The sequence below is a fragment of the Zonotrichia albicollis genome, chromosome 14, assembly GCF_047830755.1.
Source record: "Zonotrichia albicollis isolate bZonAlb1 chromosome 14, bZonAlb1.hap1, whole genome shotgun sequence".
In the NCBI taxonomy this organism is placed as follows: domain Eukaryota; kingdom Metazoa; phylum Chordata; class Aves; order Passeriformes; family Passerellidae; genus Zonotrichia; species Zonotrichia albicollis.
This window is the reverse complement of record NC_133832.1, coordinates 16,293,850-16,310,751: the sequence shown is the minus strand read 5'-3', so window position 1 is coordinate 16,310,751 and position 16,902 is coordinate 16,293,850. Positions and strand designations below refer to the sequence as shown.

Sequence of the window (16,902 nt, the reverse complement as noted above, 5' to 3'; positions counted from 1 at the left end):
TGCCTCTTGTCCCCAGAGCTTTGCAGCTTAAAATGAGTTAATAGCACATATCAGGCTAGATCTGAGTGCATATTATAAATGACTAATTTACTTCTCAAATTTAGCATTTCCCCTGCTTAGATTGTGATTTCTAGGAATAATTTCCTGTATAAAGGTATTTTTTTTCTCTCTTTCTTCGCAGTGTGAATTGAAGAAATATTTGGAAACGGAGGTGATTGTTAAGTTTCTAAGCTTGGGTGTTCATGGAGTGTTTCTGGCCAACACCTAAAATTCAGTTTCCAAGGCTGGAGGCAGCAAAAGGCAAGTTTTGTAAAGACAAAATGAGACCAATGAAAAGAAATTTCCTCCCAGCACATTGGGAACCCTTCTCAACAATAAAAACCACCAAATAACTCTGATGTTTCTGGATTTTGTAGCTCTGTGTTCAGTCCAAATACGAGGCAACATTTCCCCTGGATTTATGGAGTTTAACACTGCAGGGAGTTTGGGATCTTCGCAAACTATAACCATATTTTACTGGTGCCAAATCTTTTGTGATCCAGGCTAGTTTGTGATGGGAATGGGTTCAAGGTAAGGTCATGAGGAATTACTTATTTTATATTGTTTCTTTCATTCCTCTGTGTGGAATTCTCAAAAGCCGGTTGCTGACTGGGTTGGTAAATCCCATCCTGCATAAATATATTGATAAATACCAAAAATTACTCATTTTCCATTTTTGTTTGCATTGAAGAAGTTTCTTGTTTCAGTGACTTTATCCTTAGAATATCTTTTTGCAAGCCCTATGAAAAGCCAGGTAACATATCCTCACATATCCTTAGTCCTGTCCCATGTCCATGTTTTAAGATCAATGTCACAAACATCTTTCAAACATTGCCTTTTTTCTCTTTTTGACCTTAAATGTTAATGTACTCTTTCTTCTTTTTTTTTTTCAGAAATTCTTTTATTATTTGAAATGAACATGCAGCAGATATAAGTTTTCTCTAAATTAAGTGGAAACTCCATTTTTTGCTTATATTTTCTCACGTAATTAGCCATCAGGTTGGTAAAGGGAATCTGATTTTCAGCAGAGGAACAGAGGTTTCTTTATCTTTGCTTTATCTAGAGGGATTTTCCATATTTTATAAAAGCTGTAGGCGCAGGTAAAGATAAGGAAAGAGGAGGGCAGGTATTGGTGTGCTCACTGAGTAGCTGATTTAGAGAAATGGGGGTCCCCTGGGCCTGACTTGCAACCAAATGACCAAAACACTTTGCCTTTTATTTATTTATCCAGCTACTTAACACTTCTTACTGTTTCTCTTAAATGAATTAATTTACCCTACAAAGCACTCCTCGCAATAATCAATGACTCATTACACTGAAAGCCCGCAGGAAATACTAATTAAATGAAAAATGTGCAAGAGGAATGTGCAACTTTTGTGTTTCTAACGACCCAGATACTCAGGGCTTTCTTTTTTTCCCAAGTTCTCATAAGTTACAGGAGAGGTTTTCGCCTGCAGCCACAGGGAGCTGAGGTGGCTTGGAGGGTGGTGATATTTCCCAGACATACCAAATCCAGTTCATTTATCATCAATACCCACAGGAAATAATAATCTGTTTATACATCACATTTCTCTGAGCTCTGTGAGGTTCTAGTTATGAATTCTTTCCAGCTGCTTTTCTCATTCCCACAGCAGAATTGCCAGGGAAGGGTTATCCCTTATCCATCACTTACTCCAACAATTATTGACTGATAGCCACCGGTAATTCCAACTCTCTGACAATCTTTGATAAAGATTTTGTGTTGTTATTGTGCTCTCAAATGTCTCCTCACCCATAAAGGCCTTGAACTCCAGGCTGGGTACTTGGCACAGCCACCTTTTTGGGATCTTTGAATGGGAAGAGCTTAATGATATGGAAGATGAAGGTTTTGTAAGGATAGAAATGCCAAAAATGAGAGTGAGTTCAAATCTCCTGGGAGGAGCAGTGTCCTGCTCCCTTTGGTGAAGGGATGTCTGGAGCAATCAAGGTTTCTTTTATCCTGGTCAGTGATTTTTGGAGAAAGTGTGTGAAGCCAAGCCATGAAATAAAGCAATCAGAACAAGGTAAAGTAAAATCCCCCAAAATCAACACCAGCACTAAAAAAACTCCAATAAGGACAAAAAGAACAAAACAAAAAAAGCAGTGGCCCAGCTCCTTTCCTTCAGATCCTTTGCACTGATGGTTTTGTAGGATACCAGCTTTCTGTTCTGGTTTTCTCCCCACCAAATCACCCCTCAGATTTGTTCCTCCCTCCAAATTTGTTTACATTTTTTGCAGATTGCTGTTTCCTTTTCCATCAGTCCATACCTGCATTCAGGTACTGCTGCACCCATGTATTTTAACAGGTGACCCAATGCCAGCCTGGGGCACTCCCCATCCTGAAAAAGGTCAAGCCACAAACACCAGAAATAATTATTTTGCTTTTTTAAGTAACATGGGAAAAGAGGGAGAATAGGAGAGGAATTAATTCCCTACTCTGTTTTAAGGCAGCAAGAATTTAAGTCAATTTAGCTCCTTGTGCTAATTAATATTCCCAAAGAGCTGTAAAATGTAACAACAGAGAGGATGAATTATTTAAAGTGGAGGTGACCAAGAGAAATCTGGATGAACATGATACTGCCTCTACTTTTGGTTTTCAGGCAATAAATTGCATTCAAAAATGTGGCAATGCATTGAAGATTTTGGTAAAACTTTGTTCTCAGCTGTAAGGAATTGTATTCTGTAGAGATTTCCTGTGCTGCAGGACAGGGAAGGCAGGGCAGGAAGGGTAAATTAGGGAGAAAAAAAGATTTTAATCCCAAAGAGATAGAAATGCCTGGTTTAGCCCCTAACTCTGGAATTTTAGAGAGAAAACAAATGGTGGTAGTAGGAGTAGTTATGCACTGAATTTATTTATTCTGTAAATCAAGAGCTGGGTATTTTTCTTGCTCCTTTGTGAAGGAAAATTATAGAAATCTTTTCAGTGCTTCAGGGGATTGATACAGGTTACATTCCTGGCTTTCAGTCTAGTTTCTCCCTCACCAGCCTTTGGAATTCAGTGGGACTGATGGATTACATCATTTCAGGAATTAGGCCCTAAATTCTGATGTATACAAAACATAAAAGATCTTGCTTGAATTGTGTATATTTTCCCTTCAACCTGCAATATATTCCTTGAAGACAATAGAAAAAAAATTCATATAAAGTTGTCTCTTTATTTGGAGGTACTTTAATATCAGAGGAGATTTGCTTCCAGCAAAGAAAACATTTGTTACAGAACTAAAAATGTTTGATATGCTGCTGTATTAGATAAAGTTTGTTAGTTCACAGTGGCACAGTGCTGATAATTGAAGAACTCGCAGGATTTTCAGCAGTAAAAGATCCCCAGTGAGTGCTGAGCTCAGTGGGAAAATGTGATGTATAAATCTGCAGTGAGAGCAGAGGAACAGGAGGGGAGCAGCTCTGGGAGCCCCACACCACCACCAAAGGACGTTAAAGAGAAATAAAAGGGAAGAGATGATATCTTGGGGCATAAAAGCTGTTTCCAAAGAATTTTCTTGTTAAATATAATGTTGGACAAGAGCCCACGGAAATTCTCAACTCACTGGAGACTCCTGCTGTCGCTTGGCATGGTCTGGTCTAGTGGAGGAATCAGCCTCTAGCCCTGTCCTGGAATATCTAATTCCATGAGGAGAAGTGGTCACAGGAGATGAGAGAGATGGGAAAAGTCCAGGCAAGACAACCATGGCCAAAGTTGATTGATAAATTGGTTTTGTGTGATGGGATGAGGAAAATCAGCTTGTGAGGAACTGATGGCTACGATGAGGGTTTGTTATATCCCAGGTTAGCCAAACCTGGATGATCCCAGAAGGAATGATGAAGGTTTGTTTGCCACTGTAGGACACGAAACAACACAAGGGCACACCGCTGCTTTCAAGGTGAAGAAAACAGGAGTTTATTTTCTGACTCCAACATTTATAGTTTTCCAAAAGTGACAGTAGATTGGAGGGTGAAAGTGCCACCTCTCCAATGACACTGCAAACCATCAAATTTCTCCTCCTCCATAAAAGAACGCAAAACAATTAGTTATTTACGGAAAGTGTGTGAGAAAGTTTGCTACAAGAATGTCAACATCAGAAGGCTTAGAAAATCTTAAAAAATCAGGGCGACATTTGTTATATCCCAAGTTAGCCAACCCTGGATGATCTCAGAAGGAATAATGAAGGTTTGTTATACCCCAAGTTGGCCAAACCTGGATGATCTCAGAAGGAATGATGAAGGTTTGTTATATCCCAAGTTGGCCAAACCTGGGTGATTTCAGAAGGAATTATGAAGGTTTGTTATATATCAGGTTTGCCAAACCTGGATGATTTCAGCAGGAATTATGAAGGTGAGCCTGGAAAGAGCCAGAGAGGGAACAGCAAAGCCACCAGAGGAATGTGACAACAAACTCCAGAGAGCAAAGGCAGTGCCATGGAGGGGGAGGCTTGGGCACCTGTTGTGACAGCTGTGACTAAGCATACAATGACCAGATCAGGGTGAATAATGAGACAATCTGCTCATTTAAGAGTGGATATACAAACCCAGCAGGGACATGAAACTGTTTTGCTTTGTTTTACTGATAATGTGTTATTGGAGTCATGTCTCTGGCTGTGTCCTAGAGTGGGTTCAAAACAATTACTTACATAACACAGGATATATTTAAGTCAGGGAAAAGCAGGGAGGGAGAAATGTGTGTATCTCAATTTCTGGTTAAGAAGGAAAATGAAATTATGTTTTTCCCAATAGATTTATTGATTCCCCTTTTTCCAGCACGGGAATCTCCATCTCAAGGGCTGGATCCCCCTTGCAAAACTTGAGCTGCAAAGTAATCAATGAACAAGACGAAGCCCTGCATCCCCCCCTTCCCAGCTGCTGGTTCCTACCCTAACAACCATTAATTATTCTAATAGCAAACTCCTTAAAAATAACTCAATCAATGCATTCTCCAGAAGTTGGAGCCCATCTCTGGATGCCTCTAGCCCGGTCCATGGTGGCCAGGCAATAATTGATGCAAGCCCTGAGGTGCTGTTCCCTTGTAGTGCTCTGCTTTAGGAGGGGTCAGATGTCTTCTGGATCAACTTTGGGGTAGATTTTGAGGTGGCAAATGTGCTGCTTTCACAAAATTTCTTCCATGGGTGAAAGAAAATTGTGCTTGCCGCTCACAGAGCAGAGTAACGTGCAAAACAACAAAAGGAAAAATTAAACTCACAAAGCCAAGAAACAGCAAAGTCCAGGGCAGCTGCCCATGCTGCAAACCTGATTCACAAGTGATGGCATTCCATGAAATAGTGACCACCCCTGCTTTAATTTCAAATTAAAACCATATTGAGAAACTTGGAATACAAAGACAAGATTTGTGGGATGTAAATACCTGGTGAGTGCAGCCAACCAGCACAAAATATCTTTGGAGGGAGCTCAGTCCCTGCTGGAGTCCCTGTGCCTACAGATCATCGTGTACAGGGAGTAATTACAGCAGGGTTTGTCAACTAATTTGGTGGAGGGATGAATTCTTTATCTATTAATCAATGTAGGGAAGCATGAAGCACCTATAAAGCATTCATCTCACTTTAGCTTCTTGTTTACCTTTAATTAGAGTTGCTCTGATTTGATTGGGGAAAATAGAGGTACCTTGGAATAGAGAGGTGTCAGCTGGGGCATCTTGGACAGCCCTTCCTGCTGTGGGATCCTCAGGGAAATGGGTTGGCTAGTTTGGATTTTTATTTCCAAAATGTGCACCGATAAAATGTTCACAGGGTAAGACCTCTAAATCAGAGGTAAATAAAAAGATGGTTACAGTGCCAGCACCTCACCAATGAGAAGGAAGTTTATAGCAGTGTGAATTAATTAATGTCTCATTTACATCTGCTATGGGTCATCCCTCTTTTCTCGTTTTTCCCATTCCTTTTTTATTATATTTATGCACAAGGAGGTTATTTATTAGGAAAATTTTATTTCTTTGCCTATTTCTTTGTCTACAGTTGAAAGAGAGTAAACCAATGTTTTTATTATGCTTTTATTTTATTTTTTTCCCTTTTAAAATTGTTTACCTTCTTCCCAGAGTTTCCAGGAGGATTATAGGTAAGGCTGTGATACCTATACAGAGTTATGGGATGTTTTATAACTGATGTGTTATGTGCGATGCAGATAAATGCAACTGCAAGCACAGGAAGTCCCAGTGGGTCACTCACATTTCATTTCATTTTAGCTTGACTTTAAATCAGTGATATTTAATATTTTTTTATAAGAGAACTCTTAAAAATGCTTTTATAAAATGAAAAGTCCTGGTTAAGCCTTGGAGTCCTACACGGCAGTGTGGAAAACTGCAGCTTCACTAAAAACCATGCAGTAAATGTGCCGTTCCTTGGTGCATGCTTATTATGGGTAAATATTGTTCTCTGGGTAGTGCCTGGAAATTGTAATTAATTTCAAATACTCCCTCTTTTTGTCCACGTATGCAGATTTCAAATCTGTGCCTGCGCCGGTTTTGACACCGTGCAATGAAGCATCCGAGCTCTCAGATGTCTGGCTCTTCCGAGTTGTGAAATGAGAAAACAAACAAACCCAACCATTCCAGCCCTGTCAATCTCCTTCTCAGTGGACAGATGCCCTGGTGCCAGAAAAGCTTCATCCCATGATCCCACACCTCTTGGCAGTGCCAAAAGAAATGCCAGAGATCTACTGGATGCGAAAGCACGACGGTTCCTCACCTCAAAAATAGGATTTATGGAAAAATGGGCCGCACTGGAGCTCCTGGGTGAGGCTGTGTGGGGAAATGTGTGCAGCCTCTTGTTCTGACATTCCTGGTCTCCAGATCATCCATCTGATTTGCTCCTGGAGCAAGGTGCCTCTGGGCAGTGATGGATTAACTGGAGAGGGTCCAGGTTTCTGGAATGAGCCAGGTACGTTGGTAGAGTTTGTGGATTGCATTGTTAATTAATTAAATAGTATCGTTAGTTACGGTTTTACATATATTATTGGGTGCTAATCTGATGGGAATCAGCTAAACTTTCTGAGGAAAATGGAGAGCTTGGGTGTTAACACAGACAGCTCTCTGAGCTGCCTGTGGCCATGTCCCTTGAAGGCCATCACTGGGGCTCTCAGGTCAGGTGTCCTGTTGGGCACAGGATTTTTTGGAGGGGGATGAGGCTTCAGTCTCATTTGTCCAAGCAGTCCAGGGGACATCTTGGTGGGCACAGTTCCAACAAAGCCCAGCCTGGTGCTGCCAAGCCCCCCAAGATGGATAAAACCACCCTGGAGATCCCACTGCATTTATTGATCTAATTTCAGTAAAAAAAGACCCTGCAAATCCCACTGCTGAATTTATTGTACAGCAAACTGGCACTACCTGAGCCAATGAGCTGCTTTGGTACAGGCGAGGTTTTCTTTTTGGCTAACGATTTGTTTTCAGTCTCAGTCACATGTGGCATCCCAAGAAGCTGCAGCATTCAGGGCCTTTTTAATGAATTCCTATCCTTGCATATTAGTGGGAATATTTCCACTGCAGCAAACACCATAAACAGTTTCCACACTGGGGTGTGTTATACTGCCACCAGAATTGGTTCTTCTGATGGTTCATTTCTTTTATGCTGAGAATTCAGGGCCAATTCAGCTTGGTTTTATGCATCATTAGAGATTTACAATTACTTTGCTATAGTTTCTTTCTGGAAGCCTATCTCTCATGGTTAATGCTATGGGAGTCCTGTTGTGTAGAGGCTGCTATGAGCCACCTTATAGCAATAAAGCATTTGAGAAGGATTTGGAATTATGAGTGGCTAAATTCTCCATGCAGCGCCTGTAATGCTGTTATCCCTTGCTGAGCTTGGGTTGAAACCCTTTTTTTTCTTCTCCCCAAATCAGAAAAAAAGAAGTGCAGTTTCTTTGAGAGGTTTTGAATCATTTACATGTAATTTTTTTTGTTGTTGTTGAACTGCTGCAGTCAGAAATGAGGAATTGTGCAAATTTCCATTTGGATTTCATGATCCTTAAAATACATTTAGGTTGTATTAGTATATAATGAAATAAGGCCTCCTCATTGTTTTTTTAATCTCACTTTTAAAAAGACTAATCATTATTTGGGACTTTATTTTGGTTTTTTTTTTGGATTGTATGTGTGTTGCTAAAGCCTGTAAATTCCACAAGCTTTGTCCTTGCACAATAAGCAGGGGATCTGCATGTGTTATAATCTACATAACTCACACTTTACATAAATACACTATTGCACTGAAACAAACATGATATGCAGTGCATAATATGGGCCTGATCTAAAGGCCATTAAAATCAATGAAAAGATTTCAAATTAACTTTTATAGCCTTTAGATCAGGCTCTAAATGGGCAAATTACAGTTATGGAGTTTCCCATTTACATACCTGTGTGCTGCATTTAATGTATTTTATGGAATCGAAATTACTTGGTCCTCTTTTTCATGCTTTTTTAGGCTAAGAATTTGCCAAGGGCATCAACAGCAGTTTTCCCAGGCTCCAGCACAAGGATTATGTAGTCAATCCACAAATGACTCAAATCTTTGAAGAGAAGGACATGGTTATCAGAGAGGCTTTGACGACAGCAAGGACGGGAGTGCTATCTGCCTTTTTCCATCAGAGATCCCCATTCCCTCTCATTAACATACCCCGGACATCAGCACAGCCATCGGCCCGAGGGAATCGCTTCCAGCTTTTAAGGGAATATTCACAAGACCTCGCCCCTGCGTTGTCTCAGACAGATCAAACCAGATTTGCCTCGTGTAAGGTGAGAAGAAAGGCTGGGGCACAGCAGCATTAGGGGAGGCATTCAAAGGTTGCAGGGAATTTTCAAATCTATTGTTACATCTTGAAAATCTTTCTTCCTTTACAGGGTTTTTCAGTCCCACTGAAGATGTGATGTGAAAGCTGCTGCTGCTGTAAGTGGGGAGAGGAGATGCCTCTACCTGCTCCCTGCCAGTGCCCTGCAATGAAAAATGCTTTTGGAGCAACACTGGAAATAAGCCATCAAAATATCTGATTAAACCTCTTAGGAAACTCTCACTAATCACCTTCTCTGCTCTTGATGGAATGTATTTATGCATTATAAATATACTTACTATGTGTGTGTGCTCCATAAATCACACCCAGCACTTGTATGTGATGTATAAGCACATTCTATAGAACACACACAAATACAGATGCCAAGCTCCCACAGAGTTCATCACTGGAAAGTGTTTGAAGGATCTGATCCTTAATATTTAATGAGCAAGATGCTATTTCCTTCCTCAGCTTTTATCTCTGGTTTGGCATAGTCATTAAATTTGTTGTTTCCTTGCAGGATTATATAATTTATGACCTAATTTTAGACTTTTGTGTAGCCGCGTTGAAACACTCGTGGCGTATCCCGGTTTCTCCACACGGAGTGTTCCAGCATCAGCCACCAGCTCCAGCACGAATTCTGTGAGCTGCCTGTCAGCAAGGAGTCACAGGCATGAAAGGAAAACAGCCCAACAATATCCAGGCGGCATTATAAGATTAGTTTGTGGGGGGTTTTGCCCTGCAAAAAATATGATTTAGCAGCGTTTCCAAAGCTGTCTGCAGTGCTGGCAGGAATCCCCAGGTAAGACAGGCAGCACCCAGCAACTCTTATTGCTGAAAATATTTAATTCTTGTGACTTTCAGGCTGCTCTGGGACAGCAGTGCAGGGAGAGCTGTTGGAGGTGGGGAAGGATGACACTCAGGGCTTTAGAGCCACTGCCAGCCCTCACATCTGGAATTTCCTCCCAGCACCAGCCTGGCTAATGGGCTGATTTTTTTGCTGCACCAGGTGCTGCTGGATAACTCCAAAATGAATTCTTCTAAAGCTGCAGCCACGTTTTTTTGGTGCTTTCTGTGTGTCCAGAGTAATTGAGAGATGCTGTAAATAGTGCCATGAGCTTCAGTTATTCTGTCAATTTAAACCATATTGTTGGGACCAGTCTTTCATCAAATTTAATATATTGGCTGTTGCATTAATGCACTTTGAGAGCACTTTATCCTGGTGTTCCATAGGGAAGTGGCTTGTGGCTGAGGAAGGATTTGATGCTTCCTTTGTGCCTGCAGGGCTGTTTGGAGGTGTTTTCCTCTTTTTCCACCTTATCCAGAATATCCAGAATTGGGGTGCTCAGACCAGCAGCAGGAACACAAGGGACACTCTCTAACACAACTTCATGTACAGGGTGAGGAAGGAAAAAGAATCCTCACGAAAAGGGGACATTAATTCTTGGATTAAACAAAATTGGAGAGTTTGTCTCCTTGGCTTTAATGGAGCAGTTCCAGGAAAGCAGCAGAGAACAAAGTGTTTTCAGTATCACATAATTCAAGAGTAAAATAATAATTCCAATTACCACTGCAGGCACTTCTGGCCTTGGGAAACCTATGCTAATATTTATTATTATATGATTGACCTCTGATTTCTTCATCATTTACATTAGCAACCCTGATATTCTTAGTAACATCCTTTAAATCATAGAAGCAGGTGTCAACAGTGCACAATGAAGTCACATCCTTCAGACTTTTTATTTACTTAGCCAGTTTTTTCCTGGTTAAATAACATTGTGAGATGCAGAATCTCACCTCCATGGAGCGTCTAGGGGTGTATATAATCATGGAATGCATTTTCTATAATCTGAAAAAATGAGTCAATCCTATCAGACGTCCAAGCAGTTTTACAAAGTCAGTAATTCACTCCCATCACTGCCTGACATCATCTTCCACACAGCACAAGAAAATATTTACTTGGCACTTTGACATGAATTGTCACAAAGCCTTTGGAATGGAAACTAAAAAGTGAGAATTAAAATGGAATAACTTGGCTTAATGAATTTAGCCTATTTTCTGTGTGCTGGGTTTAGATGCCAGATGATTTCTTATAATGTCTGGGATGGACATGGACACCTCCAGTCCCTGATCTTCAGTGAGGTGCCTACACACGATCACAGAGCTGCCCAGAATACCCAAAGCTGGAAACCGATCCTCTTCTCCATCATCTGAATATTTTCTTTGCATAAGTGAGCATTTCTCTGGATGAATTAAGACACTGCATTAATTTTCCAGGTGCAGGTGAGGTGCCAAGGGCTGCCTGGGGCTTTTCACTGCCTTCAGCAGAGTTGATAAAATTGTATTTATCCACAAAGAGACTGAATTTTTCTTTTCAGATTGTTCTGGGGATGAGTCAAAAAGTTTAAACTCTCTGTCTCCCATATCCACTGCTCATTTCCTGCTGCTGTTCACTTCCAGAGAGCACAGCCAGGGGCTTTTCAGCATCTCCTCGGGAAATGTTCCCCATCTGTGGAGCTGGGGAAAGAGGCACCCACCCGGAGAGGGCTGTCCTGGATCATCCTTGTCCCTCATCCATCATTTTTTTACTGAAATTAGATCCCTCTGAACCCACATTGCCTTGAAGGGTTTACCTGGCTCAGCAGGTGACAGGATTTGGGATGTTCCAGACAGATTTTGCATCATTTGGGACAAATCTTTATGGTTTGTGAGCCTCATCCGGTTGTCAGGCAGGTGAGTCCTGTTCCCCTCTCTGGATGCACAGCCCTAAAACCCCCCTGTGATTTCTGGCTGTCAGTGATGGAGCAGGGTCAGAGCAGCCCCAGATCCTGCTCCTGAGGGCTGTCGGTGTGCAATAACCACCGGCAGCCCCTGCGATGACACAGCCGGGCACCGAACACCTGCAGGGGAGCTCCTCGGGCCAAATTCCCCCCGGCTCCAATCAGGATTTTTCCGGAGCTGGGGCCGCTCAGGGCAATCCCGCTCCTGGCTCAAGAGGCTCTTCTAATCGACTGCTGAGAGACTTATTAGCAATGTAAAAAGGAATCGCGAGCAAGGAAAGTATTCTTCCTGGCTGAAATGCGCTTTGTAAAATTAGTTTTGCTGACAGGAGTAATTGGGTTAAACTCCTCGCGACTGTGGGTGCTATTTGTTGCCCCTTATCTTACCCGAGCAAAGGGTACCAAACTCTTTGAACTTTGTAAATAATTGTTTCTGAAGTGCTGGATTTTTTTTTTCTCTCTATAAATTCTTTAGAGAAAAGCTGGTTTCTAGTCCTCTCTCTGCCAATGCTTTTACAGCCTTTTCCCACTCTTGATTTATTTTCCCTCTTTAGATTTGAATATTTCTTAGATATTATAAAAATCTCTTTTAAGGGAGAGTGCAGAGCTTTTGCTCAGATTGGGAAAATCATTCCTAGAGTTTTAAGAAACTGGAGAGAGAGGGAAAAAAAATAAAATAGAAGCACTTTATTGTTCACTGTGGCAGATGTTGGGCTGTGGTGTGATGTGTGTCCAGTGCAGGCTCCTGGATTCAGTCTGGATTTTTCTCACTCCAGATTCCTGAAGGGTGAAGGGGTTGGACCTTTCATTCCTTCTGAGCTGAACCAGACCCTGGATTTGCTCCTCCCTCCCCAACCCCACCTTGACATTGCTACATCCCTTCTGTGCTGAGGAGAGGGGCGTCTTTCTCTTGCAAACACAATTTTTTCTCAGTTTTATTTCACTTTTTCATCCACAGTAACAAACATTAATGCAGAAACAGGACAGAAACTGTCTCTGTGTGCACAGTGTGCAGTGCCAGAGCCTGCAGGAAACCCATAAACCTGCAAAAACCCAGGCCAACACAGGGAGGTGGGAAAACTGAAATGCTGGATAAGCAAGACATTGTTTTCTCCATCATCCTGGAAAGTTGTATGTGAATTCTTTTAGTTATCTGCTATTTATTTCTTTACTTATTTTGGCAAAAGACACAAATAATGAGAAATACCAATGACAGATTCAGAAGCCAGCCAGGGACAAATGTTTCACCCAGGGTCCCTACAAAAATCAACCTTTCTGCTCATCTAAAACAACATCTATTAGTGGGTTTATGCTATTCTTGGGTTCTGCAGCATGGGGGAAGTAATCCCTGAGAAGACCAGCTGGGACATTTCCTTCTTGTCTTCAAGCAGAGACTCAGCTCTTCCTTGATGTCAGGGGGCTCCCACAAAGACTGATCTTCCCTCCTTCTCCTTCAGAGCCAGGGGTTTCAGGTCTTGGATCTCCAGCAGATCTTCAGATGCTTGATGATGGTCTATTCCCTTCTCCAGCTGGAGCAGGAAAGAATTTAAAATTTAGAACCATGGAATCATTCAGATTGGGAAAAAATTTTAAGGTCATAGAGTCCAGTTGTCAACACAGCAGCACCCCCATGTTCACCACTACACCGAGTCCCCAGGTGCCACACCCACAGGTTTTCTGAGCACTTGCAGGGCTGGTGAACCCATCACCGCCGTGGGTAGCCCATTCCAATGCTTTACACCCTTTCCATGAAGAAATATTCTCTAAAATCCAACCTGAGCGTGCCCTGGCCCAGCCTGAGGCCGTTCCCTCTCCTGTCCCTGTTCCCTGATCAGAGCCTCCCCTGGCTGTCCCCTCCTGTCAGGAGCTGTGCAGAGCCACAAGGTCCCCCCTGAGCGTCCTTTGCTCCAGGCTGAGCCCCTTCCCAGCTCCCTCAGCCCCTCCTGGGGCTCCAGAGCCTTCCCAGCTCCATTCCCATCTCTGGATTCACTCCAGCCCCTCAAGTTCTCTCCTGGAGCGAGCGGCCCAACACCCACCACAGCATCCGAGGAGTGGCTGGAATTTTTTCCCCCTGGAAAAAATAAACAAAAAACTGAAAAACCAAATAAATAAATCTCTTATTTTTGCAGAGGCACCTTCCAGCAGAGCCCGTGTGGGAATGCTGGCATTCAGTGCCATCCCTCCCACAGGACCGCTCTGGCTCTCCCTGCATCAATTTGGTTTGTGCTGCTCTGAAATCATTTTCCTTGCTCCTGCAGCTCCTGTAAAGCCAGAAGAGCTCTCTCTATATTTGTTTCCAGGATGCCTTTTTCTCCTCTGCTTACAACTATAAAAGCAGCTTTTCATGCTCCAAATCAGAGATAAATGGAAATTGCTGCTGAAGAAATAAAACACAAGGCTAATCAAACTGTGGCATGGGAGGCAGCCTTCAGCCAGTGCACTTTTGAGAGCTATTTTTAGACTCATTTTTATTTTGTCACTCCATATGGGAAGTCAAACCCATATGGTTTGGTAGAATGGAAGGTTGTGCTTTTATAGTGATCTCACAAACTATCCCAGCTCAGCGTTGTCCTTAAACTCCTGCTCAATCCCAATTGTCTGAGGTGGGACTGGAGGTTGTACCAGCACAATTCCCTCCTGAGGTGTAAAACTATTCTACATCTGTTAAACCAGCCTCCAGTTAACTCAGCTCTTCTTAGTTACAACTTTTCTCATTCTTATACCTTCCTTTTTTCCTTTTTAATTTCTTCTTTTCTGCTCCAATGTTCTGAAGGCCTGCTGGGTGAGTTTGATCCAGTTCCAGCCAGGATGCAAAGCTGAGCATCCACAGCCATCACTCTCCTGCTATTGACAGTAGATTTTGCTGTCTTCCAAATATCCAGATTTTATTAATAATGAGAATTTTGAGGAATAGGACTTTATTCTGCCCACAACACTTTGTAAATTCAGAGTATGCTGATTTGAGCAATAACTGGCTAGAAAAGGTGTTTTCCTTCTGTCAACCTAAATGAATAAAATTGGAAATGTATCCTCAGTGTTCATCCACCAGAATATACACTTTATTAAGTGTTAAAAGTTTTTCATGATACTGAACCAAAACTTATGTGTCTTTTAGGGATTTTTGTGGCATGGTTAAAAATATTGACAGGAAGTTTCTAATGTGGTAAATTTCAAAGAATCATTTTATGAGTTTTTCAATTGTGATCCTGGAGTTTCTTCCCTTTCCAGTTTTTCAAAAGGTGGAATTAAACAAACCCAAAAGACAGGCAGAAGCAGCTGGATGCTTTTATAGGTAAAATAGTGAGAAGAGGCTGAGAAGTGTGGGTGATTTGGTTTAGTGGATGTGGTGGAATTGGGTCAAAGATTGGAATGGACAATCTTGGAAGTCTTTTCCAAACTTAGTGATTTTGTGATTTTGTTGTGTGAATTACAGAGGCTCAGGGTAGCAAACACCCCATGGAGCTGCTCTGACTTAGGGAAAATTTCTTTTCTATATTAGTTTTGATTCCAGAGTTGTATTTAACCTCAGCGTAGAAGCAGAGCTAAGGGAAGAGCAGGCCATTGGCACTTAATGTTTTATGCCTTTATTTTTTTCCTTTAGGAAACAAATCTCCCCTTTCTGAGGGGATAAAGTGCAATGGGAATAGGACAGCTCAGTGGAGAATTCCTTGTGGCAGAAGGATGGGCAGCATGGAGATTTCTGAGATGGCTTGGATGTCACTTCCATCAAGTAGAAGGAATGTTATGCTAAACTCTTCATCAAAACTGAGACCTCACGGATTATTTTGTTGGAAAGTCAAGAAAACAACAACTGATTTTTTTCCCCAGGGCAGAGATTTTGTGTTAGAGGAGAAAATGAGAAAACAACCAGACCCCAAAAGAGGGGAAAAAGGGGAAACCTGAGATTAGAGAAGGGAAAAGGTATCAAAAGAAATTTGATGAAGCCCTAATTGTGTCCAAAATCCATGATTGTTTGGAAATCCAAGGAACTACTGTTGCATTATCTGTTCAGAGGGCCTCTATAATCAGAAAATCCTCATCTCCTGTATCCAGCTTTCAAGAGTTCAGTCTATTCAGTTCTGGAATCTCAAAAGACAGGGAAAACACCTGGATTTATGGTGCTTGGGAGTATTGGGATTAGATGCAAGCAGCTGGGTTTTCCAGGAATGTTATTCTGGAATTTTTGAGTAACACAAGTTCTGGCACAGTGCTGGGGATGGTGTGGGTACAGGAGCACTGTCAGGTGGACTTGAAACTGGAAAGATTCCTTGTCACATAACTGATCCCAAATTTCACTTGGGATTTTTTTACCAAGTTTCCATTCCCATTGCAAATATATGGATAACATGTTTAGGCACTATCCTTAAAAAAGTAAAGAAATAATTTCTTTAAGAGATGGGTGATCTGTAGAAGACATTTATGTAATTTTACATTCTAAATGTGATTTATATTTATAAATAAATTTGCATAAAATCTCCAGCTCTCGATGTCATAGTTCTAGTCTATCTTTAATTCAGATGCTCCAAAAATGTAAATTGTTTTTACAGCTAAATAAAAGCCATACAAAGCTTCCAGGAGAGAATAATGAGATACACATTGTGCCATGCAGCCATGATAAATCAAGCAGCACCATGGTTACAGCCAAAGTGGGAGGCCACCAGAAACCAAGGAATATCAGCACACAGAGATTCCTCTGGTTTTGCAGAGTAATCTGAACTGAGGGAAACTCATGACACATGTTGGTAAGGGAAAATGTTTACCTTTAAGACCAACAAGCCCCTAAGATGAGGAGGAACACTTGGTTTAAATGGCAGGAGTTTATTATATTTATTATACAATTTATACAATATATTTATCAGCCATATTTGGACCAGGCTCTGCATATATGCAAATTAAAGATACCAGAATTCTTGTAACACAGAGGGGTTTGCCAATGAAGTACAGGCTTATAAAATATGGTTTGTCCATGATGATGGACCCAGGGAGGAGGGGTATTGGGATCCCTCAGTCATCGGGATCCTTAGTCAGTAAAGGGCTCCAAATGCTGCAGATCTGGATTAACCAACAGAATAAAAACTGGGTTCCCCTCATCAGTAATTAACTCAAACATGAGAAGATAATTATCCCAAATGAGGGTGTGAAAAACCTATGGGATGGGAGTCATAGAAGGGTAAACAAAAGGTCAGAGAAGGCTCAGCCTCCTTTCCTGATGAAGAGGCTCAAGGAATAATTTACCTGGATTTTCAGGAGGACAAACCTTGCATTCTGTGACTTGCTGTGGCTGATGCAGGTAGGTCTCATAATT

The 16,902-nt window shown here is 41.7% G+C and overlaps 1 long non-coding RNA gene across 18 annotated transcripts in view; it reads left to right on the top strand.

Annotated features, from left to right (window-relative positions):
• LOC106629446 (uncharacterized) overlaps positions 1-16,340 on the top strand; it is an 86,744-nt gene extending 70,404 nt beyond the window's left edge. For 9 of the 18 annotated variants that reach the window (XR_012582567.1, XR_012582563.1, XR_012582560.1 and 6 more), the window contains 5 exons: positions 182-300; positions 417-570; positions 6,498-6,938; positions 8,475-8,785; positions 8,891-16,338. This is a non-coding gene — a long non-coding RNA (uncharacterized LOC106629446). Of the gene's footprint in view, positions 1-181; positions 301-416; positions 571-6,497; positions 6,939-8,474; positions 8,786-8,890 lie in introns of all 18 variants that reach the window. The other 9 variants (XR_012582558.1, XR_012582564.1, XR_012582571.1 and 6 more) reach the window with 7 other exon arrangements.
• Positions 16,341-16,902: the final 562 nt, after the last annotated feature.